This window comes from Pseudophryne corroboree, unplaced genomic scaffold, assembly GCF_028390025.1.
Source record: "Pseudophryne corroboree isolate aPseCor3 unplaced genomic scaffold, aPseCor3.hap2 scaffold_451, whole genome shotgun sequence".
Classification (NCBI taxonomy): domain Eukaryota; kingdom Metazoa; phylum Chordata; class Amphibia; order Anura; family Myobatrachidae; genus Pseudophryne; species Pseudophryne corroboree.
In genome coordinates this window covers 481048-501175 of record NW_026970073.1, presented here as the reverse complement: position 1 = coordinate 501175, position 20128 = coordinate 481048, and the positions used below count along the sequence as shown (strand labels likewise).

The window sequence follows — 20128 nt, the reverse complement described above, 5'->3', positions numbered from 1 at the left end:
TGTAATCAGTTCCTTTTCTGAGTTATGTGGTAAACCATTTATTCTTTCATACAAAGCCCTGCCTGCCTTTCTTTGTGTCTGGGGAAACCTTGCCTCTCTGCCAGGAATAGAGAAGAGCTGCTGCTGAAGGAGGAATAGTCCATCAAGGTATCCCTGACCTGTTCCACATAGTTTACACACTTGTTATACCGGGGTGTTACATTGTGTGTGACTGACCTTAGGAAGAAACCGGAGCCTCCGCTGCAGTGACCCAGCAACCAGGGCACGGGAGTATACAGTGCCGCTGGGAGTGATGAAGCTGCAGTAAAGATGTCTATTAGACCTAGCCTGCTGCAGCCCTTGTAGATTCTCATAAAAAAAGTTCTTCTTTTCTTGTCAAAATTAATAGCTAAGAATAGGCTGCTTGAGGCAGGCCCCTGTTAAGTGGCCTGCTACTGAAGGCAACAACTACAAACTGAGCTCCCTGTTCATGGAAGCGGGGTTATAGAGGAGAATGCGCTGAGCATCTTGGGAACAGTCAAAAGCTTTGAGCCGGTTGGTGCCTCAGATCAAGATCCTACTCTACACCCCAATGTGAATCCTTGTGGAGTCCAGTGTACCCCACAGAAGAAATTAATGTGTCACACCCATTGGCAGCAACCTTAGAATAGCTGCTGATGGGCACAATTGAGAAAGGAAGGGGGGGGGACATTTGAATCCAGCACATAGATGCAATTCAAATATGTAATTTGAACCTTCCTATTTTAAAATATAATGGATGAACCTCACCCTGTGAGAACAATCTTCATGATATAGAGATCTCATATGCAAAATAAGTATGAGTTGGGATAGGGCTGGGGAGGGTGGCTGCTCGGGCAGCCCCTCCCCCGTCAAGTTAAGGAGATTCAACTGAGGAAGCACAAGGGAACTCTCGTCTGGGGACAACAACTGCAGGGAGACCACATCTTTTCAGATGAACATGGGAGGGCGGAAGGCTGCCTAATACTGAAGCACCATCAAATATCAAACCATATGCAATAACTAGTACAAGCATTCCTGGGGGAAGGTCTGCAGGAGACGAATTTGCATACGGTGATGTCATCCAAGCAGTGGGCCAAAGTTGGCTGGAACCCTCATCTGCATATGAAAAGAGAAAAGGGTTATGCAGGGCATGGCGGCATTTTGCGGCGCTTGGATGACCCCTAGTTCGCATTAAACACCTCCACCCTCCTTCGGTGTGGGGCTCATGTTGACTATGCCCCAGCCCCTGAAGCATTCAAGCTGATTTCTTGCAGCAGCTGGGCACTGTAACAGCTCCAGAGCTGCTCTGTAAGGCAAATAAAAGGGTGTGGGCCCTGCAGCACTACCTGTAGTTCGCATTGTGCGTTGGAAGGCACAAAGTAAGCAGACGGGAGAAGTCAGGATAGTGCGCAAGGGCATAGAAGGGAGCGGCTCAAGAAAAGAGAAGTGGAAACAGACAGCAAACTAGGCTGGAGAGAGACCTGAGACAAAGAGATCTGAATTATACGAGAGCCGACCAGGGGAAACACAAATTATGCAGTCAAGTTTCCCACATTTGGGGAAATCGCAGGGGCAGCACAGCCAGAGTGCAATGGGTGAGCCTTGCCCTGGGAGAAGCACCTTCAAGATCATAGTATCTCACCTGGCAGGTAAATAGGAGTTGGGCTAGAGCTGGGGAGGGTCGCTGCTCGGGCACCCCCCTGTCAAGTGAAGGAGATCCAACTGAGGCAGCACAATGGAACTCTCGAAAGAAGAACAAGGCTAGAGGAAGATCTGAGACAAAGAAATCTGACTTTTACCAGAGCTGACCAGCGGAAAACACAAACACAGTCCCCCACTACCACAAATAATGCAGGCGAGTTTCCCACATTTGGGGAAATCACAGGGGTCAGCATACCCAGAATGCAATGAATGAACCTCACCCTGGGTGAACAATCTTCATGACCATGGTGTCTCCTATGCAAAATAAGTATGATTTGGGATAGGGCTGGGGAGGGCCGCTGCTCAGGCACATCTCTGTCAAGTAAAGGAAATTCAACTGAGGCAGCACAAGGGAACTCTCATCTGGGGACAACAACTGCAGGGAGAACACATATTTTCAGATGAACATGGGAGGGCAGAAGGCTGCCTAATACTGAAGCACCCCCAAACAACAAACCAAATGCAACAACTAGTGCAAGCATTCCTGGGGGAAGGCCTGCAGCAGATGGATTTGCATATGGTGATGTTATCCAAGCAGTGGGTCAAAGTTGGCTTCAACCCTCATCTGCATATGAAAAGAGAAAAGGGGCGTGCAGGGCATGGCGGCCTTTTGCGCTGCTTGGATGACCCCTAGATCGCATTAAACACCCCCACCCTCCTTTGGTGTGGGGCTCATGTTGGCCATGCCCCATCCCATGAAGCATTCAAGCTGATTTCTTGCAGCGGCTGGGCACTGTAACAGCTCCAGAGCTGCTCTGTAAGGCAAGTAAAAGGGTGTGGGCCCTGCAGCACTACCTGTAGTTTACATTGTGCATTGGAAGGCACAAAGTAAGCAGACGGGAGGAGAAGTCAGGATAGTGCACAAGGGTATAGAAGGGAGGGGCTCAAGAAAAGAGAAGTGGAAACAGACAGCAAACTAGGCTGGAGAGAGACCTGAGACAAAGAGATCTGAATTATACGAGAGCCGACCAGGGGAAACACAAATTATGCAGTCAAGTTTCCCACATTTGGGGAAATTGCAGGGGCAGCACACCCAGAGTGCAATGGGTGAGCCTTGCCCTGGGAGAAGCACCTTCATGATCATAGTATCTCACCTGGCAGGTAAGTAGGAGTTGGGCTAGAGCTGGGGAGGGTCGCTGCTCGGGCACCCCCCTGTCAAGTGAAGGAGATCTAACTGAGGCAGCACAAAGGAACTCTCGAAAGAAGAACAAGGCTAGAGGAAGATCTGAGACAAAGAAATCTGACTTTTACCAGAGCTGACCAGAGGAAAGCACAAACACAGTCCACCACTACCACAAATAATGCAGTCGAGTTTCCCACATTTGGGGAAATCACAGGGGTCAGCATACCCAGAGTGCAATGAATGAACCGCACCCTGGGAGAACAATCTTCATAACAATGGTATCTCCTATGCAAAATAAGTATGATTTGGGATATGGCTGGGGAGGGCCGCTGCTCAGGCACATCTCTGTCAAGTAAAGGAGATTCAACTGAGGCAGCACAAGGGAACTCTCATCTGGGGACAACAACTGCAGGGAGAACACATATTTTCAGATGAACATGGGAGGGCAGAAGGCTGCCTAATACTGAAGCACCCCCAAACAACAAACCAAATGCAACAACTAGTGCAAGCATTCCTGGGGGAAGGCCTGCAGCAGATAGATTTGCATATGGTGATGTCATCCAAGCAGTGGGTCAAAGTTGGCTTCAACCCTCGTCTGCATATGAAAAGAGAAAAGGGGCGTGCAGGGCATGGTGGCCTTTTGCGGCACTTGGCTGACCCCTAGTTTGCATTAAACACCTCCACCCTCCTTCGGTGTGGGGCTCATGTTGGCTATGCCCCAGCCCCTGAAGCATTCAAGCTGATTTCTTGCAGCAGCTGGGCACTGTAACAGCTCCAGAGCTGCTCTGTAAGGCAAGTAAAAGGGTGTGGGCCCTGCAGCACTACCTGTAGTTCGCATTGTGCGTTGGAAGGCACAAAGTAAGCAGAAAGGAGGAGAAGTCAGGATAGTGCGCAAGGGCATAGAAGGGAGCGGCTCAAGAAAAGAGAAGTGGAAACAGACAGCAAACTAGGCTGGAGAGAGACCTGAGACAAAGATATCTGAATTATACGAGACCTGACCAGGGGAAACACAAATTATGCAGTCAAGTTTCCCACATTTGGGGAAATCGCAGGAGCAGCACACCCAGAGTGCAATGGGTGAGCCTTGCCCTTGGAGAAGCACCTTCATGATCATAGTATCTCACCTGGCAGGTAAGTAGGAGTTGGGCTAGAGCTGGGGAGGGTCGCTGCTCGGGCACCCCCCTGTCAAGTGAAGGAGATCCAACTGAGGCAGCACAAAGGAACTCTCGAAAGAAGAACAAGGCTAGAGGAAGATCTGAGACAAAGAAATCTGACTTTTACCAGAGCTGACCAGAGGAAAGCACAAACACAGTCCACCACTACCACAAATAATGCAGTCGAGTTTCCCACATTTGGGGAAATCACAGGGGTCAGCATACCCAGAGTGCAATGAATGAACCGCACCCTGGGAGAACAATCTTCATAACAATGGTATCTCCTATGCAAAATAAGTATGATTTGGGATATGGCTGGGGAGGGCCGCTGCTCAGGCACATCTCTGTCAAGTAAAGGAGATTCAACTGAGGCAGCACAAGGGAACTCTCATCTGGGGACAACAACTGCAGGGAGAACACATATTTTCAGATGAACATGGGAGGGCAGAAGGCTGCCTAATACTGAAGCACCCCCAAACAACAAACCAAATGCAACAACTAGTGCAAGCATTCCTGGGGGAAGGCCTGCAGCAGATAGATTTGCATATGGTGATGTCATCCAAGCAGTGGGTCAAAGTTGGCTTCAACCCTCGTCTGCATATGAAAAGAGAAAAGGGGCGTGCAGGGCATGGTGGCCTTTTGCAGCACTTGGCTGACCCCTAGTTTGCATTAAACACCTCCACCCTCCTTCGGTGTGGGGCTCATGTTGGCTATGCCCCAGCCCCTGAAGCATTCAAGCTGATTTCTTGCAGCAGCTGGGCACTGTAACAGCTCCAGAGCTGCTCTGTAAGGCAAGTAAAAGGGTGTGGGCCCTGCAGCACTACCTGTAGTTCGCATTGTGCGTTGGAAGGCACAAAGTAAGCAGAAAGGAGGAGAAGTCAGGATAGTGCGCAAGGGCATAGAAGGGAGCGGCTCAAGAAAAGAGAAGTGGAAACAGACAGCAAACTAGGCTGGAGAGAGACCTGAGACAAAGAGATCTGAATTATACGAGACCTGACCAGGGGAAACACAAATTATGCAGTCAAGTTTCCCACATTTGGGGAAATCGCAGGGGCAGCACACCCAGAGTGCAATGGGTGAGCCTTGCCCTGGGAGAAGCACCTTCATGATCATAGTATCTCACCTGGCAGGTAAGTAGGAGTTGGGCTAGAGCTGGGGAGGGTCGCTGCTCGGGCACCCCCCTGTCAAGTGAAGGAGATCCAACTGAGGCAGCACAAGGAAACTCTCGAAAGAAGAACAAGGCTAGAGGAAGATCTGAAACAAAGAAATCTGACTTTTACCAGAGATCAGAGGAAAACACAAACACAGTCCCCCACTACCAACAAATAAAGCAGTCACGTTTCCCACATTTGGGGAAATCACAGGGGTCAGCATACCCAGAATTCAATGAATGAACCTCACCCTTGGAGAGTAATCTTCATGACCATGGTATCTCCTATGCAAAATAAGTATGATTTTGGATAGGGCTGGGGAGGGCCGCTGCTCATGCACATCTCTGTCAAGTAAAGGAGATTCAACTGAGGCAGCACAAGGGAACTCTCATCTGGGGACAACAACTGCAGGGAGAACACATATTTTCAGATGAACATGGGAGGGCAGAAGGCTGCCTAATACTGAAGCACCCCCAAACAACAAACCAAATGCAACAACTAGTGCAAGCATTCCTGGGGGAAGTTCTGCAGAAGACGGATTTGCATACGGTGATGTCATCCAAGCAGTGGGTCAAAGTTGGCTTCAACCCTCATCTGCATATGAAAAGAGAAAAGGGGCGTGCAGGGCATGGCGGCCTTTTGCGGTGCTTGGATGACCCCTAGTTCGCATTAAACACCCCACCCTCCTTTGGTGTGGGGCTCATGTTGGCCATGCCCCATCCCCTGAAGCATTCAAGCTGATTTATTGCAGCAGCTGGGCACTGTAACAGCTCCAGAGCAGCTCTGAACGGCAAGTAAAAGGGTGTGGGCCCTGCAGCACTACCTGTAGTTTGCATTGTGCATTGGAAGGCACAAAGTAAGCAGACGGGAGAAGTCAGGATAGTGCGCAAGGGCATAGAAGGGAGCGGCTCAAGAAAAGAGAAGTTGAAACAGACAGCAAACTAGGCTGGAGAGAGACCTGAGACAAAGAGATCTGAATTATACGAGAGCCGACCAGTGGAAACACAAATTATGCAGTCAAGTTTCCCACATTTGGGGAAATCGCAGGAGCAGCACACCCAGAGTGCAATGGGTGAGCCTTGCCCTGGGAGAAGCACCTACATGATCATAGTATCTCACCTGCCAGGTAAGTAGAAGTTGGGCTAGAGCTGGGGAGGGTCGCTGCTCGGGTACCCCCCTGTCAAGTGAAGGAGATCCAACTGAGGCAGCACAAGGGAACTCTCGAAAGAAGAACAAGGCTAAAGGAAGATCTGAGACAAAGAAATCTGACTTTTACCAGAGCTGACCAGAGGAAAGCACAAACACAGTCCCCCACTACCACAAATAAAGCAGTCGAGTTTCCCACATTTGGGGAAATCACAGGGGTCAGCATACCCAGAATGCAATGAATGAACCTCACCGTGGGAGAACAATCTTCATGACCATGGTATCTCCTATGCAAAATAAGTATGATTTGGGATAGGGCTGGGGAGGGCCGCTGCTCAGGCACATCTCTGTCAAGTAAAGGAGATTCAACTGAGGCAGCACAAGGGAACTCTCATCTGGGGACAACAACTGCAGGGAGAACACATATTTTCAGATGAACATGGGAGGGCAGAAGGCTGCCTAATACTGAAGCACCCCCAAACAACAAACCAAATGCATCAACTAGTGCAAGCATTCCTGGGGGTAGGCCTGCAGCAGATGGATTTGCATACGGTGATGTCATCCAAGCAGTGGGTCAAAGTTGGCTTCAACCCTCGTCTGCATATGAAAAGAGAAAAGGGGCGTGCAGGGCATGGCGGCCTTTTGCGGCGCTTGGATGACCCCTAGTTCGCATTAAACACCTCCACCCTCCTTCGGTGTGGGGCTCATGTTGGCTATGCCCCAGCCCCTGAAGCATTCAAGCTGATTTCTTGCAGCAGCTGGGCACTGTAACAGCTCCAGAGCTGCTCTGTACGGCAAGTAAAAGGGTGTGGGCCCTGCAGCACTACCTGTAGTTTGCATTGTGCATTGGAAGGCACAAAGTAAGCAGACAGGAGGAGAAGTCAGGATAGTGCACAAGGGTATAAAAGGGAGGGGCTCATGAAAAAAGAAGTGGAAACAGACAGCAAACTAAGCTGGAGAGAGACCTGAGACAAAGAGATCTGAATTATACGAGAGCCGACCAGGGGAAACACAAATTATGCAGTCAAGCTTCCCACATTTGGGGAAATCAGAGTGCAATGGGTGAGCCTTGCCCTGGGAGAAGCACCTTCATGATCATAGTATCTCACCTGGCAGGTAAGTAGGAGTTGGGCTAGAGCTGGGGAGGGTCGCTACTCGGGCACCCCCCTGTCAAGTGAAAGAGATCCAACTGAGGCAGCACAAGGAAACTCTCGAAAGAAGAACAAGGCTAGAGGAAGATCTGAGACAAATAAATCTGACTTTTACCAGAGCTGACCAGAGGAAAGCACAAACACAGTCCCCCACTACCACAAATAATGCAGTCGAGTTTCCCACATTTGGGGAAATCACAGGGGTCAGCATACCCAGAATGCAATGAATGAACCTCACCCTGGGAGAACAATCTTCATGACCATGGTATCTCCTATGCAAAATAAGTATGATTTGGGATAGGGCTGGGGAGGGCCGCTGCTCAGGCACATCTCTGTCAAGTAAAGGAGATTCAACTGAGGCAGCACAAGGGAACTCTCATCTGGGGACAACAACTGCAGGGAGAACACATATTTTCAGATGAACATGGGAGGGCAGAAGGCTGCCTAATACTGAAGCATCCCCAAACAACAAACCAAATGCAACAACTAGTGCAAGCATTCCTGGGGGAAGGCCTGCAGCAGATGGATTTGCATACGGTGATGTCATCCAAGCAGTGGGTCAAAGTTGGCTTCAACCCTCGTCTGCATATGAAAAGAGAAAAGGGGCGTGCAGGGCATGGCGGCCTTTTGCGGTGCTTGGATGACCCCTAGTTCACATTAAACACCTCCACCCTCCTTCGGTGTGGGGCTCATGTTGGCTGTGCCCCAGCCCCTGAAGCATTCAAGCTGATTTCTTGCAGTAGCTGGGCACTGTAACAGCTCCAGAGCTGCTCTGTACGGCAAGTAAAAGGGTGTGGGCCCTACAGCACTACCTGTAGTTTGCATTGTGCATTGGAAGGCACAAAGTAAGCAGACAGGAGGAGAAGTCAGGATAGTGCACAAGGGTATAAAAGGGAGGGGCTCATGAAAAAAGAAGTGGAAACAGACAGCAAACTAGGCTGGAGAGAGACCTGAGACAAAGAGATCTGAATTATACGAGAGCCGACCAGGGGAAACACAAATTATGCAGTCAAGCTTCCCACATTTGGGGAAATCGCAGGGGCACCACACCCAGAGTGCAATGGGTGAGCCTTGCCCTGGGAGAAGATCCTTCATGATCATAGTATCTCACCTGGCAAGTAAGTAGGAGTTGGGCTAGAGCTGGGGAGGGTCGCTGCTCGGGCACCCCCCTGTCAAGTTAAAGAGATCCAACTGAGGCAGCACAAGGGAACTCTCGAAAGAAGAACAAGGCTAGAGGAAGATCTGAGACAAAGAAATCTGACTTTTACCAGAGCTGTCCAGAGGAAAGCACAAACACAGTCCCCCACTACCACAAATAATGCAGTCGAGTTTCCCACATTTGGGGAAATCACAGGGGTCAGCATACCCAGAATGCAATGAATGAACCTCACCCTGGGAGAACAATCTTCATGACCATGGTATCGCCTATGCAAAATAAGTATGATTTGGGATAGGGTTGGGGAGGGCCGCTGCTCAGGCACATCTCTGTCAAGTAAAGGAGATTCAACTGAGGCAGCACAAGGGAACTCTCATCTGGGGACAACAACTGCAGGGAGAACACATATTTTCAGATAAACATGGGAGGGCAGAAGGCTGCCTAATACTGAAGCACCCCCAAACAACAAACCAAATGCAACAACTAGTACAAGCATTCCTGGGGAAGGCCTGCAGCAGATGGATTTGCATATAGTGATGTCATCCAAGCAGTGGGTCAAAGTTGGCTTCAACCCTCGTCTGCATATGAAAAGAGAAAAGGGGCGTGCAGGGCATGGCGGCCTTTTGCGGCGCTTGGATGACCCCTAGTTCGCATTAAACACCTCCACCCTCCTTCGGTGTGGGGCTCATGTTGGCTATGCCCCAGCCCCTGAAGCATTCAAGCTGATTTCTTGCAGCAGCTGGGCACTGTAACAGCTCCAGAGCTGCTCTGAACGGCAAGTAAAAGGGTGTGGGCCCTGCAGCACTACCTGTAGTTTGCATTGTGCATTGGAAGGCACAAAGTAAGCAGACGGGAGAAGTCAGGATAGTGCGCAAGGGCATAGAAGGGAGCGGCTCAAGAAAAGAGAAGTTGAAACAGACAGCAAACTAGGCTGGAGAGAGACCTGAGACAAAGAGATCTGAATTATACGAGAGCCGACCAGGGGAAGCACAAATTATGCAGTCAAGTTTCCCACATTTGGGGAAATCGCAGGAGCAGCACACCCAGAGTGCAATGGGTGAGCCTTGCCCTGGGAGAAGCACCTACATGATCATAGTATCTCACCTGCCAGGTAAGTAGAAGTTGGGCTAGAGCTGGGGAGGGTCGCTGCTCGGGTACCCCCCTGTCAAGTGAAGGAGATTCAACTGAGGCAGCACAAGGGAACTCTCGAAAGAAGAACAAGGCTAGAGGAAGATCTGAGACAAATAAATCTGACTTTTACCAGAGCTGACCAGAGGAAAGCACAAACACAGTCCCCCACTACCACAAATAATGCAGTCGAGTTTCCCACATTTGGGGAAATCACAGGGGTCAGCATACCCAGAATGCAATGAATGAACCCCACCCTGGGAGAACAATCTTCATGACCATGGTATTTCCTATGCAAAATAAGTATGATTTGGGATAGGGCTGGGGAGGGCCGCTGCTCAGGCACATCTCTGTCAAGTAAAGGAGATTCAACTGAGGCAGCACAAGGGAACTCTCATCTGGGGACAACAACTGCAGGGAGAACACATATTTTCAGATGAACATGGGAGGGCAGAAGGCTGCCTAATAATGAAGCACCCCCAAACAACAAACCAAATGCAACAACTAGTGCAAGCATTCCTGGGGGAAGGCCTGCAGCAGATGGATTTGCATACGGTGATGTCATCCAAGCAGTGGGTCAAAGTTGGCTTCAACCCTCGTCTGCATATGAAAAGAGAAAAGGGGCGTGCAGGGCATAGCGGCCTTTTGCGGCGCTTGGATGACCCCTAGTTCGCATTAAACACCTCCACCCTCCTTCGGTGTGGGGCTCATGTTGGCTATGCCCCAGCCCCTGAAGCATTCAAGCTGATTTCTTGCAGCAGCTGGGCACTGTAACAGCTCCAGAGCTGCTCTGTACGGCAAGTAAAAGGGTGTGGGCCCTGCAGCACTACCTGTAGTTTGCATTGTGCATTGGAAGGCACAAAATAAGCAGACAAGAGGAGAAGTCAGGATAGTGCACAAGGGTATAAAAGGGAGGGGCTCATGAAAAAAGAAGTGGAAACAGACAGCAAACTAGGCTGGAGAGAGACCTGAGACAAAGAGATCTGAATTATACGAGAGCCGACCAGGGGAAACACAAATTATGCAGTCAAGCTTCCCACATTTGGGGAAATCGCAGGGGCACCACACCCAGAGTGCAATGGGTGAGCCTTGCCCTGGGAGAAGCACCTTCATGATCATAGTATCTCACCTGGCAGGTAAGTAGGAGTTGGGCTAGAGCTGGGGAGGGTCGCTACTCGGGCACCCCCCTGTCAAGTGAAAGAGATCCAACTGAGGCAGCACAAGGGAACTCTCGAAAGAAGAACAAGGCTAGAGGAAGATCTGAGACAAAGAAATCTGACTTTTACCAGAGCTGACCAGAGGAAAGCACAAACGCAGTCCCCCACTACCACAAATAATGCAGTCGAGTTTCCCACATTTGGGGAAATCACAGGGGTCAGCATACCCAGAGTGCAATGAATGAACCTCACCCTGGGAGAACAATCTTCATGACCATGGTATCTCCTATGCAAAATAAGTATGATTTGGGATAGGGCTGGGGAGGGCCGCTGCTCAGGCACATCTCTGTCAAGTAAAGGAGATTCAACTGAGGCAACACAAGGGAACTCTCATCTGGGGACAACAACTGCAGGGAGAACACATATTTTCAGATGAACATGGGAGGGCAGAAGGCTGCCTAACACTGAAGCACCCCCAAACAACAAACCAAATGCAACTACTAGTGCAAGCATTCCTGGGGGAAGGCCTGCAGCAGATGGATTTGCATATGGTGATGTCATCCAAGCAGTGGGTCAAAGTTGGCTTCAACCCTCGTCTGCATATGAAAATAAAAAAGGGGTGTGCAGGGCATGGCGGCCTTTTGCGGCGCTTGGATGACCCCTAGTTTGCATTAAACACCTCCACCTTCCTTCGGTGTGGGGCTCATGTTGGCTATGCCCCAGCCCCTGAAGCATTCAAGCTGATTTCTTGCAGCAGCTGGGCACTGTAACAGCTCCAGAGCTGCTCTGTAAAGCAAGTAAAAGGGTGTGGGCCCTGCAGCACTACCTGTAGTTTGCATTGTGCGTTGGAAGGCACAAAGTAAGCAGACGGGAGAAGTCAGGATAGTGCACAAGGGCATAGAAGGGAGCGGCTCAAGAAAAGAGAAGTGGAAACAGACAGCAAACTAGGCTGGAGAGAGACCTGAGACAAAGAGATCTGAATTATACGAGAGCCGACCAGAGGAAACACAAATTATGTAATCAAGTGTCCCACATTTGGGGAAATCGTAGGAGCAGCACACCCAGAGTGCATTGGGTGAGCCTTGCCCTGGGAGAAGCACCTTCCTGATCATAGTATCTCACCTGGGAGGTAAGTAGGAGTTGGGCTAGAGCTGGGGAGGGTCGCTGTTCGGGCACCCCCCTGTCAAGTGAAGGAGATCCAACTGAGGCAGCACAAGGAAACTCTTGAAAAAAGAACAAGGCTAGAGGAAGATCTGAGACAAAGAAATCTGACTTTTACCAGAGCTGACCAGAGGAAAGCACAAACACAGTACCCCACTACCACAAATAATGCAGTCGAGTTTCCCACATTTGGGGAAATGACAGGGGTCAGCATACCCAGAATGCAATGAATGAACCTCACCCTGGGAGAACAATCTTCATGACAATGGTATCTCCTATGCAAAATAAGTATGATTTGGGATAGGGCTGGGGAGGGCCGCTGCTCAGGCACATCTCTGTCAAGTAAAGGAGATTCAACTGAGGCAGCACAAGGGAACTCTCATCTGGGGACAACAACTGCAGGGAGAACACATATTTTCAGATGAACATGGGAGAGCAGAAGGCTGCCTAATACTGAAGCACCCCCAAACAACAAACCAAATGCAACAACTAGTACAAGCATTCCTGGGAAAAGGTCTGCAGAAGACGGATTTGCATACGGTGATGTCATCCAAGCAGTGGGCCAAAGTTGGCTGGAACCCTCATCTGCATATGAAAAGAGAAAAGGGGTATGCAGGGCATGGCGGCCTTTTGCGGCGCTTGGATGACCCTTAGTTCGCATTAAACACCTCCACCCTCCATCGGTGTGGGGCTCATGTTGGCTATGCCCCAGCCCCTGAAGCATTCAAGCTGATTTCTTGCAGCAGCTGGGCACTGTAACAGCTCCAGAGCTGCTCTGTAAGGCAAGTAAAAGGGTGTTGGCCCTGCAGCACTACCTGTAGTTTGCATTGTGCGTTGGAAGGCACAAAGTAAGCAGACAGGAGAAGTCAGGAGAGTGCACAAGGGCAAGGGCAGGGGCTCAAGAAAAGAGAAGTGGAAACAGACAGCAAACTAGGCTGGAGAGAGACCTGAGACAAAGAGATCTGAATTATACGAGTAGCCGACCAGAGGAAACACAAATTATGTAGTCAAGTGTCCCACATTTGGGGAAATCGTAGGAGCAGCACACCCAGAGTGCAATGGGTGAGCCTTGCCCTGGGAGAAGCACCTTCCTGATCATAGTATCTCACCTGGCAGGTAAGTAGGAGTTGGGCTAGAGCTGGGGAGGGTCGCTGCTCGGGCACCCCCCTGTCAAGTGAAGGAAATCCAACTGAGGCAGCACAAGGAAACTCTCAAAAAAAGAACAAGGCTAGAGGAAGATCTGAGACAAAGAAATCTGACTTTTACCAGAGCTGACCAGAGGAAAGCACAAACACAGTCCCCCACTACCACAAATAATGCAGTCGAGTTTCCCACATTTGGGGAAATCACAGGGGTCAGCATACCCAGAATGCAATGAATGAACCTCACCCTGGAAGAACAATCTTCATGACCATGGTATCTCCTATGCAAAATAAGTATGATTTGGGATAGGGCTGGGGAGGGCCGCTGCTCAGGCACATCTCTGTCAAGTAAAGGAGATTCAACTGAGGCAGCACAAGAGAACTCTCATCTGGGGACAACAACTGCAGGGAGAACACATATTTTCAGATGAACATGGGAGAGCAGAAGGCTGCCTAATACAGAAGCACCCCAAACAACAAACCAAATGCAACAACTAGTACAAGCATTCCTGGGGGAAGGTCTGCAGAAGACGTATTTGCATACGGTGATGTCATCCAAGCAGTGGGCCAAAGTTGGCTGGAACCCTCATCTGCATATGAAAAGAGAAAAGGGGTATGCAGGGCATGGCGGCCTTTTGCGGCGCTTGGATGACCCTTAGTTCGCATTAAACACCTCCACCCTCCGTCGGTGTGGGGCTCATGTTGGCTATGCCCCAGCCCCTGAAGCATTCAAGCTGATTTCTTGCAGCAGCTGGGCACTGTAACAGCTCCAGAGCTGCTCTGAAAGGCAAGTAAAAGGGTGTGGGCCCTGCAGCACTACCTGTAGTTTGCATTGTGCGTTGGAAGGCACAAAGTAAGCAGACAGGAGAAGTCAGGAGAGTGCACAAGGGCATAGAAGGCAGCAGCTCAAGAAAAGAGAAGTGGAAACAGACAGCAAACTAGGCTGGAGAGAGACCTGAGACAAAGAGATCTGAATTATACGAGAGCCGACCAGGGGAAACACAAATTATGCAGTCAAGTTTCCCACATTTGGGGAAATCGCAGGAGCAGCACACCCAGAGTGCAATGGGTGAGCCTTGCCCTGGGAGAAGCACCTTCATGATCATAGTATCTCACCTGGCAGTTATGTAGGAGTTGGGCTAGAGCTGGGGAGGGTCGCTGCTCGGGTACCCCCCTGTCAAGTGAAGGAGATCAAACTGAGGCAGCACAATGGAACTCTCGAAAGAAGAACAAGGCTAGAGGAAGATCTGAGACAAAGAAATCTGACTTTTACCAGAGCTGACCAGAGGAAAACACAAACACAGTCCCCCACTACCACAAATAATGCAGTTGAGTTTCCCACATTTGGGGAAATCACAGGGGTCAGCATACCCAGAATGCAATGAATGAACCTCACCCTGGGAGAACAATCTTTATGACCATGGTATCTCCTATGCAAAATAAGTATGATTTGGGATAGGGCTGGGGAGGGCCGCTGCTCAGGCACATCTCTGTCAAGTAAAGGAGATTCAACTGAGGCAGCACAAGGGAACTCTCATCTGGGGACAACAACTGCCGGGAGAACACATATTTTCAGATGAACATGGGAGGGCAGAAGGCTGCCTAATACTGAAGCACCCCCAAACAACAAACCAAATGCAACAACTAGTACAAGCATTCCTGGGGGAAGGTCTGCAGAAGACGGATTTGCATACAGTGATGTCATCCAAGCAGTGGGCCAAAGTTGGCTGGAACCCTCATCTGCATATGAAAAGAGAAAAGGGGTATGCAGGGCATGGCGGCCTTTTGCGGCGCTTGGATGACCCTTAGTTCGCATTAAACACCCCCACCCTACTTCGGTGTGGGGCTCATGTTGGCCATGCCCCAGCCCCTGAAGCATTCAAGCTGATTTCTTGCAGCAGCTTGGCACTGTAACAGCTCCAGAGCTGCTCTGTAAGGCAAGTAAAAGGGTGTGGGCCCTGCAGCACTACCTGTAGTTTGCATTGTGCATCGGAAGGCACAAAGTAAGCAGACAGGAGGAGAAGTCAGGATAGTGCACAAGGGTATAGAAGGGAGGGGCTCAAGAAAAAAGAAGTGGAAACAGACAGCAAACTAGGCTGGAGAGAGACCTGAGACAAAGAGATCTGAATTATATGAGAGCCGACTAGGGGAAACACAAATTATGCAATCAAGTTTCCCATATTTGGGGAAATCGCAGGGGCAGCACACCCAGAGTGCAATGGGTGAGCCTTGCCCTGGGAGAAGCAACTTCATGATCATAGTATCTCACCTGGCAGGTAAGTAGGAGTTGGGCTAGAGCTGGGGAGGGTCGCTGCTCGGGCACCCCCCTGTCAAGTGAAGGAGATCCAACTGAGGCAGCACAAGGGAACTCTTGAAAGAAGAACAAGGCTAGAGGAAGATCTGAGACAAAGAAATCTGACTTTTACCAGAGCTGACCAGAGGAAAGCACAAACACAGTCCCCCACTACCACAAATAATGCAGTTGAGTTTCCCACATTTGGGGAAATCACAGAGGTCAGCATACCCAGAACGCAATGAATGAACCTAACCCTGGGAGAACAATCTTCATGACCATGGTATCTCCTATGCAAAATAAGTATGATTTGGGATAGGGCTGGGGAGGGCCGCTGCTCAGGCACATCTCTGTCAAGTAAAGGAGATTCAACTGAGGCAGCACAAGGGAACTCTCATCTGGGGACAACAACTGCAGGGAGAACACATATTTTCAGATGAACATGGGAGGGCAGAAGGCTGCCTAATACTGAAGCACCCCCAAACAACAAACCAAATGCAACAACTAGTGCAAGCATTCCTGGGGGAAGGCCTGCCGCAGATGGATTTGCATATGGTGATGTCATCCAAGCAGTGGGTCAAAGTTGGCTTCAACCCTCGTCTGCATATGAAAAGAGAAAAGGGGCATGCAGGGCATGGCGGCCTTTTGCGGCGCTTGGCTGACCCCTAGTTTGCATTAAACACCTCCACCCTCCGTCGGTGTGGGGCTCATGTTGGCTATGCCCCAGCCCCTGAAGCATTCAAGCTGATTTCTTGCTGCAGCTGGGCACTGTAACAGCTCCAGAGCTGCTCTATAAGGCAAGTAAAAGGGTGTGGGCCCTGCAGCACTACCTGTAGTTTGCATTGTGCGTTGGAAGGCACAAAGTAAGCAGATAGGAGAAGTCTGGAGAGTGCACAAGGGCATAGAAGGCAGCGGCTCAAGAAAAGAGAAGTGGAAACAGACAGCAAACTAGGCTGGAGAGAGACCTGAGACAAAGAGATCTGAATTATACGAGAGCCGACCAGGGGAAACACAAATTATGCAGTCAAGTTTCCCACAGGAGTATATAGGATACGACCCAGTGGTACCTGACGACATAGATACTAACAGCTATTTAATAACATTACGCTAGAAAGTGATTATTTGCAACATATATATCTATATAAACAACCCCGCCAGGGTTGTGCCTTCAAAAATAATCACACACGGACACGCTTTTTAAACCTTTTTTTCACATCTCTTTATTCTTCTTATGCACATGTATGTTAGTTCTGTGATTTTAACCTTTATGTTTCACTGCAGTTTGGGATAATAATATTAATATTTATCCAATTTTAATACATACTTAATAAAGGTTATATTTTATGATTCATTCATTCTGTCCAGTGCGTCAACAGTGCAGATTTCTTCTTGTTTTTTCTCCCAAATTCTATAACAATGACAGTAAATGTTGTTTCTTTTCAAACAGAACTTTCTTGACCATGCTTCTTGCTTGAAAGATCTGGGAGCACATGGAAAACAGTACAAACCATGCAGTATCACAAGAGCCTTTATTTGATATTTCATGAAGATAGAGCAGAATTGAGGACACGTCAACTATTTCTGCCGAAGGTGGTTCATCTTTCCACATGGTGCCTTTGGCCACTGACACCTTCGTTGAGTCAAAGTCTCTGGCTGTGGTCAGAACTTTGAAAATTTATGTCACCAGAACGGTTCAGATTAGGAAAACAGAGGCTCTGTTTGTCCTGTATGCTCCCAACAGGATTGGGTGTCCTGCTTCCATGTAGACAATTATGCGCTGGATCTGTGGTAAGATTCAGCATGCTCATTCCACGGCAGGATTGCCGTTACTGAATTAGGTGAAGACCCATTCTACTAGAAAGGTGGGTTCATCCTGGGCAGCTGGTCGGGGAGTCTCGGCATTGCAACTTTGCCGAGCAGCTATTTAGTAAACACTTTTGCTAAGTTTTACAAGTTTTAGAGTAAAGGAGATTCAACTGAGGCAGCACAAGGGAACTCTCATCTGGGGACAACAACTGCAGTGAGAACACATATTTTCAGATGAACATGGGAGGGCAGAAGGCTGCCTAATACTGAAGCACCCCCAAACAACAAACCAAATGCAACAACTAGTACAAGCATTCCTGGGGGAAGGTCTGCAGAAGACGGATATGCATATAGTGATGTCATCCAAGCAGTGGGCCAAAGTTGGCTGGAACCCTCATCTGCATATGAAAAGAGAAAAGGGGTATGCAGGGCATGGCGGCCTTTTGCGGCGCTTGGATGACCCTTAGTTCGCATTAAACACCCCCACCCTCCTTCGGTGTGGGGCTCATGTTGGCCATGCCCCAGCCCCTGAAGCATTCAAGCTGATTTCTTGCAGCAGCTTGGCACTGTAACAGCTCCAGAGCTGCTCTGTAAGGCAAGTAAAAGGGTGTGGGCCCTGCAGCACTACCTGTAGTTTGCATTGTGCATTGGAAGGCACAAAGTAAGCAGACAGGAGGAGAAGTCAGGATAGTCCACAAGGGTATAGAAGGGAGGGGCTCAAGAAAAAAGAAGTGGAAACAGACAGCAAACTAGGCTGGAGATAGACCTGAGACAAAGAGATCTGAATTATATGAGAGCCGACCAGGGGAAACACAAATTATGCAGTCAAGTTTCCCACATTTGGGGAAATCGCAGGGGCAGCACACCCAGGTGAGATACTATAATCAGGAAGGTGCTTCTATACCCTTGTGCACTATCCTGACTTCTATACCCTTGTGCACTATCCTGACTTCTCCTCCCGTCTGCTTACTTTGTGCCTTCCAATGCACAATGCAAACTACAGGTAGTGCTGCAGGGCCCACACCCTTTTACTTGCCTTACAGAGCAGCTCTGGAGCTGTTACAGTGCCCAGCTGCTGCAAGAAATCAGCTTGAATGCTTCATGGGATGGGGCATGGCCAACATGAGCCCCACACCAAAGGAGGGTGGGGGTGTTTAATGCGATCTAGGGGTCATCCAAGCACCACAAAAGGCCGCCATGCCCTGCACGCCCCTTTTCTCTTTTCATATGCAGATGAGGGTTGAAGCCAACTTTGACCCACTGCTTGGATAACATCACCATATGCAAATCCATCTGCTGCAGGCCTTCCCCCAGGAATGCTTGCACTAGTTGTTGCATTTGGTTTGTTGTTTGGGGGTGCTTCAGTATTAGGCAGCCTTCTGCCCTCCCATGTTCATCTGAAAATATGTGTTCTCCCTGCAGTTGTTGTCCCCATATGAGAGTTCCCTTGTGCTGCCTCAGTTGAATCTCCTTTACTTGACAGAGATGTGCCTGAGCAGCGGCCCTCCCCAGCCCTATCCCAAATCATACTTATTTTGCATAGGAGACACCATGGTCATGAAAATTGTTCACCCAGGGTGAGGTTCATTCATTGCATTCTGGGTATGCTGACCCCTGTGATTTACCCAAATGTGGGAAACTCGCCTGCATTATTTGTGGTAGTTGGGGACTGTGTTTGTGTTTTCCGCTGGTCAGCTCTGGTAAAAGTCAGATTTCTTTGTCTCAGATCTTCCTCTAGCCTTGTTCTTCTTTCGAGAGTTCCATTGTGCTGCCTCAGTTGGATCTCCTTCACTTGACAGGGGGGTGCCCGAGCAGCGACCCTCCCCAGCTCTAGCCCAACTCCTACTTACCTGCCAGGTGAGATACTATGATCTTGAAGGTGCTTCTCCCAGGGCAAGGCTCAACCATTGCACTCTGGGTGTGCTGCCCCTGCGATTTCCCCAAATATGGGAAACTTGACTGCATAATTTGTGTTTCCCCTGGTCGGCTCTCGTATAATTCAGATCTCTTTGTCTCAGGTCTCTCTCCAGCCTAGTTTGCTGTCTGTTTCCACTTCTCTTTTCTTGAGCCGCTCCCTTCTATGCCCTTGCGCACTATCCTGACTTCTCCCGTCTGCTTACTTTGTGCCTTCCAACGCACAATGCGAACTACAGGTAGTGCTGCAGGGCCCACACCCTTTTATTTGCCTTACAGAGCAGCTCTGGAGCTGTTACAGTGCCCAGCTGCTGCAAGAAATCAGCTTGAATGCTTCAGGGGCTGGGGCATAGCCAACATGAGCCCCACACCGAAGGAGGGTGGAGGTGTTTAATGCGAACTAGGGGTCATCCAAGCGCCGCAAAAGGCCGCCATGCCCTGCATAACCCTTTTCTCTTTTCATATGCAGATGAGGGTTCCAGCCAACTTTGGCCCACTGCTTGGATGACATCACCGTATGCAAATTCGTCTCCTGCAGACCTTCCCCCAGGAATGCTTGTACTAGTTATTGCATATGGTTTGATATTTGATGGTGCTTCAGTATTAGGCAGCCTTCCGCCCTCCCATGTTCATCTGAAAAAATGTGGTCTCCCTGCAGTTGTTGTCCCCAGACGAGAGTTCCCTTGTGCTTCCTCAGTTGAATCTCCTTAACTTGACGGGGGAGGGGCTTGCCCGAGCAGCCACCCTCCCCAGCCCTATCCCAACTCATACTTATTTTGCATATGAGATCTCTATATCATGAAGATTGTTATCACAGGGTGAAGTTCATCCATTATATTTTAAAATAGGAAGGTTCAAATTACATATTTGAATTGCATCTATGTGCTGGATTCAAATGTCCCCCCCCCCCTTCCTTTCTCAATTGTGCCCGTCAGCAGCTATTCT

At 49.5% G+C, this 20128-nt stretch overlaps 26 non-coding genes and 1 pseudogene across 26 annotated transcripts; 2 read left to right on the top strand and 25 right to left on the bottom strand.

Moving 5' to 3' along the window:
- Positions 1 to 1494: 1494 nt before the first annotated feature.
- On the bottom strand, positions 1495 to 1657 carry LOC135026975 (U1 spliceosomal RNA). Its single transcript, XR_010223525.1, has one exon. It is a non-coding gene; the product is annotated as a U1 spliceosomal RNA (small nuclear RNA).
- Positions 1658 to 1809: 152 nt separating this feature from the next.
- On the bottom strand, positions 1810 to 1973 carry LOC135026900 (U1 spliceosomal RNA). The gene has a single exon (XR_010223462.1). It is a non-coding gene; the product is annotated as a U1 spliceosomal RNA (small nuclear RNA).
- A 674-nt stretch (positions 1974 to 2647) lies between these two features.
- On the bottom strand, positions 2648 to 2810 carry LOC135026916 (U1 spliceosomal RNA). Its single transcript, XR_010223477.1, has one exon. It is a non-coding gene; the product is annotated as a U1 spliceosomal RNA (small nuclear RNA).
- A 152-nt stretch (positions 2811 to 2962) lies between these two features.
- LOC135027048 (U1 spliceosomal RNA) lies at positions 2963 to 3126 on the bottom strand. The gene has a single exon (XR_010223588.1). It is a non-coding gene; the product is annotated as a U1 spliceosomal RNA (small nuclear RNA).
- A 674-nt stretch (positions 3127 to 3800) lies between these two features.
- On the bottom strand, positions 3801 to 3963 carry LOC135026956 (U1 spliceosomal RNA). The gene has a single exon (XR_010223510.1). It is a non-coding gene; the product is annotated as a U1 spliceosomal RNA (small nuclear RNA).
- A 152-nt stretch (positions 3964 to 4115) lies between these two features.
- On the bottom strand, positions 4116 to 4279 carry LOC135027046 (U1 spliceosomal RNA). Its single transcript, XR_010223586.1, has one exon. It is a non-coding gene; the product is annotated as a U1 spliceosomal RNA (small nuclear RNA).
- A 674-nt stretch (positions 4280 to 4953) lies between these two features.
- LOC135026922 (U1 spliceosomal RNA) lies at positions 4954 to 5116 on the bottom strand. Its single transcript, XR_010223483.1, has one exon. It is a non-coding gene; the product is annotated as a U1 spliceosomal RNA (small nuclear RNA).
- A 149-nt stretch (positions 5117 to 5265) lies between these two features.
- On the bottom strand, positions 5266 to 5430 carry LOC135026976 (U1 spliceosomal RNA). The gene has a single exon (XR_010223526.1). It is a non-coding gene; the product is annotated as a U1 spliceosomal RNA (small nuclear RNA).
- Positions 5431 to 6100: 670 nt separating this feature from the next.
- On the bottom strand, positions 6101 to 6263 carry LOC135026906 (U1 spliceosomal RNA). The gene has a single exon (XR_010223468.1). It is a non-coding gene; the product is annotated as a U1 spliceosomal RNA (small nuclear RNA).
- Positions 6264 to 6415: 152 nt separating this feature from the next.
- Positions 6416 to 6579, bottom strand: LOC135027045 (U1 spliceosomal RNA). The gene has a single exon (XR_010223585.1). It is a non-coding gene; the product is annotated as a U1 spliceosomal RNA (small nuclear RNA).
- A 972-nt stretch (positions 6580 to 7551) lies between these two features.
- Positions 7552 to 7715, bottom strand: LOC135026897 (U1 spliceosomal RNA). The gene has a single exon (XR_010223460.1). It is a non-coding gene; the product is annotated as a U1 spliceosomal RNA (small nuclear RNA).
- Positions 7716 to 8389: 674 nt separating this feature from the next.
- On the bottom strand, positions 8390 to 8552 carry LOC135026984 (U1 spliceosomal RNA). Its single transcript, XR_010223530.1, has one exon. It is a non-coding gene; the product is annotated as a U1 spliceosomal RNA (small nuclear RNA).
- Positions 8553 to 8704: 152 nt separating this feature from the next.
- On the bottom strand, positions 8705 to 8868 carry LOC135027022 (U1 spliceosomal RNA). Its single transcript, XR_010223564.1, has one exon. It is a non-coding gene; the product is annotated as a U1 spliceosomal RNA (small nuclear RNA).
- A 670-nt stretch (positions 8869 to 9538) lies between these two features.
- On the bottom strand, positions 9539 to 9701 carry LOC135026907 (U1 spliceosomal RNA). Its single transcript, XR_010223469.1, has one exon. It is a non-coding gene; the product is annotated as a U1 spliceosomal RNA (small nuclear RNA).
- A 152-nt stretch (positions 9702 to 9853) lies between these two features.
- On the bottom strand, positions 9854 to 10017 carry LOC135027017 (U1 spliceosomal RNA). The gene has a single exon (XR_010223559.1). It is a non-coding gene; the product is annotated as a U1 spliceosomal RNA (small nuclear RNA).
- A 674-nt stretch (positions 10018 to 10691) lies between these two features.
- On the bottom strand, positions 10692 to 10854 carry LOC135026969 (U1 spliceosomal RNA). Its single transcript, XR_010223519.1, has one exon. It is a non-coding gene; the product is annotated as a U1 spliceosomal RNA (small nuclear RNA).
- Positions 10855 to 11006: 152 nt separating this feature from the next.
- Positions 11007 to 11170, bottom strand: LOC135026891 (U1 spliceosomal RNA). Its single transcript, XR_010223454.1, has one exon. It is a non-coding gene; the product is annotated as a U1 spliceosomal RNA (small nuclear RNA).
- A 671-nt stretch (positions 11171 to 11841) lies between these two features.
- LOC135026985 (U1 spliceosomal RNA) lies at positions 11842 to 12004 on the bottom strand. The gene has a single exon (XR_010223531.1). It is a non-coding gene; the product is annotated as a U1 spliceosomal RNA (small nuclear RNA).
- A 152-nt stretch (positions 12005 to 12156) lies between these two features.
- On the bottom strand, positions 12157 to 12320 carry LOC135026898 (U1 spliceosomal RNA). Its single transcript, XR_010223461.1, has one exon. It is a non-coding gene; the product is annotated as a U1 spliceosomal RNA (small nuclear RNA).
- Positions 12321 to 12988: 668 nt separating this feature from the next.
- On the bottom strand, positions 12989 to 13152 carry LOC135026961 (U1 spliceosomal RNA). The gene has a single exon (XR_010223513.1). It is a non-coding gene; the product is annotated as a U1 spliceosomal RNA (small nuclear RNA).
- Positions 13153 to 13304: 152 nt separating this feature from the next.
- Positions 13305 to 13468, bottom strand: LOC135026989 (U1 spliceosomal RNA). The gene has a single exon (XR_010223533.1). It is a non-coding gene; the product is annotated as a U1 spliceosomal RNA (small nuclear RNA).
- A 670-nt stretch (positions 13469 to 14138) lies between these two features.
- Positions 14139 to 14301, bottom strand: LOC135026968 (U1 spliceosomal RNA). The gene has a single exon (XR_010223518.1). It is a non-coding gene; the product is annotated as a U1 spliceosomal RNA (small nuclear RNA).
- Positions 14302 to 14453: 152 nt separating this feature from the next.
- LOC135026978 (U1 spliceosomal RNA) lies at positions 14454 to 14617 on the bottom strand. The gene has a single exon (XR_010223527.1). It is a non-coding gene; the product is annotated as a U1 spliceosomal RNA (small nuclear RNA).
- Positions 14618 to 15319: 702 nt separating this feature from the next.
- LOC135026977 (U1 spliceosomal RNA) lies at positions 15320 to 15454 on the bottom strand (annotated as a pseudogene).
- Positions 15455 to 15606: 152 nt separating this feature from the next.
- Positions 15607 to 15770, bottom strand: LOC135027038 (U1 spliceosomal RNA). The gene has a single exon (XR_010223579.1). It is a non-coding gene; the product is annotated as a U1 spliceosomal RNA (small nuclear RNA).
- Positions 15771 to 18795: 3025 nt separating this feature from the next.
- LOC135026905 (U1 spliceosomal RNA) lies at positions 18796 to 18959 on the top strand. The gene has a single exon (XR_010223467.1). It is a non-coding gene; the product is annotated as a U1 spliceosomal RNA (small nuclear RNA).
- Positions 18960 to 19111: 152 nt separating this feature from the next.
- LOC135026973 (U1 spliceosomal RNA) lies at positions 19112 to 19274 on the top strand. The gene has a single exon (XR_010223523.1). It is a non-coding gene; the product is annotated as a U1 spliceosomal RNA (small nuclear RNA).
- The last annotated feature ends 854 nt before the right edge of the window (positions 19275 to 20128 follow it).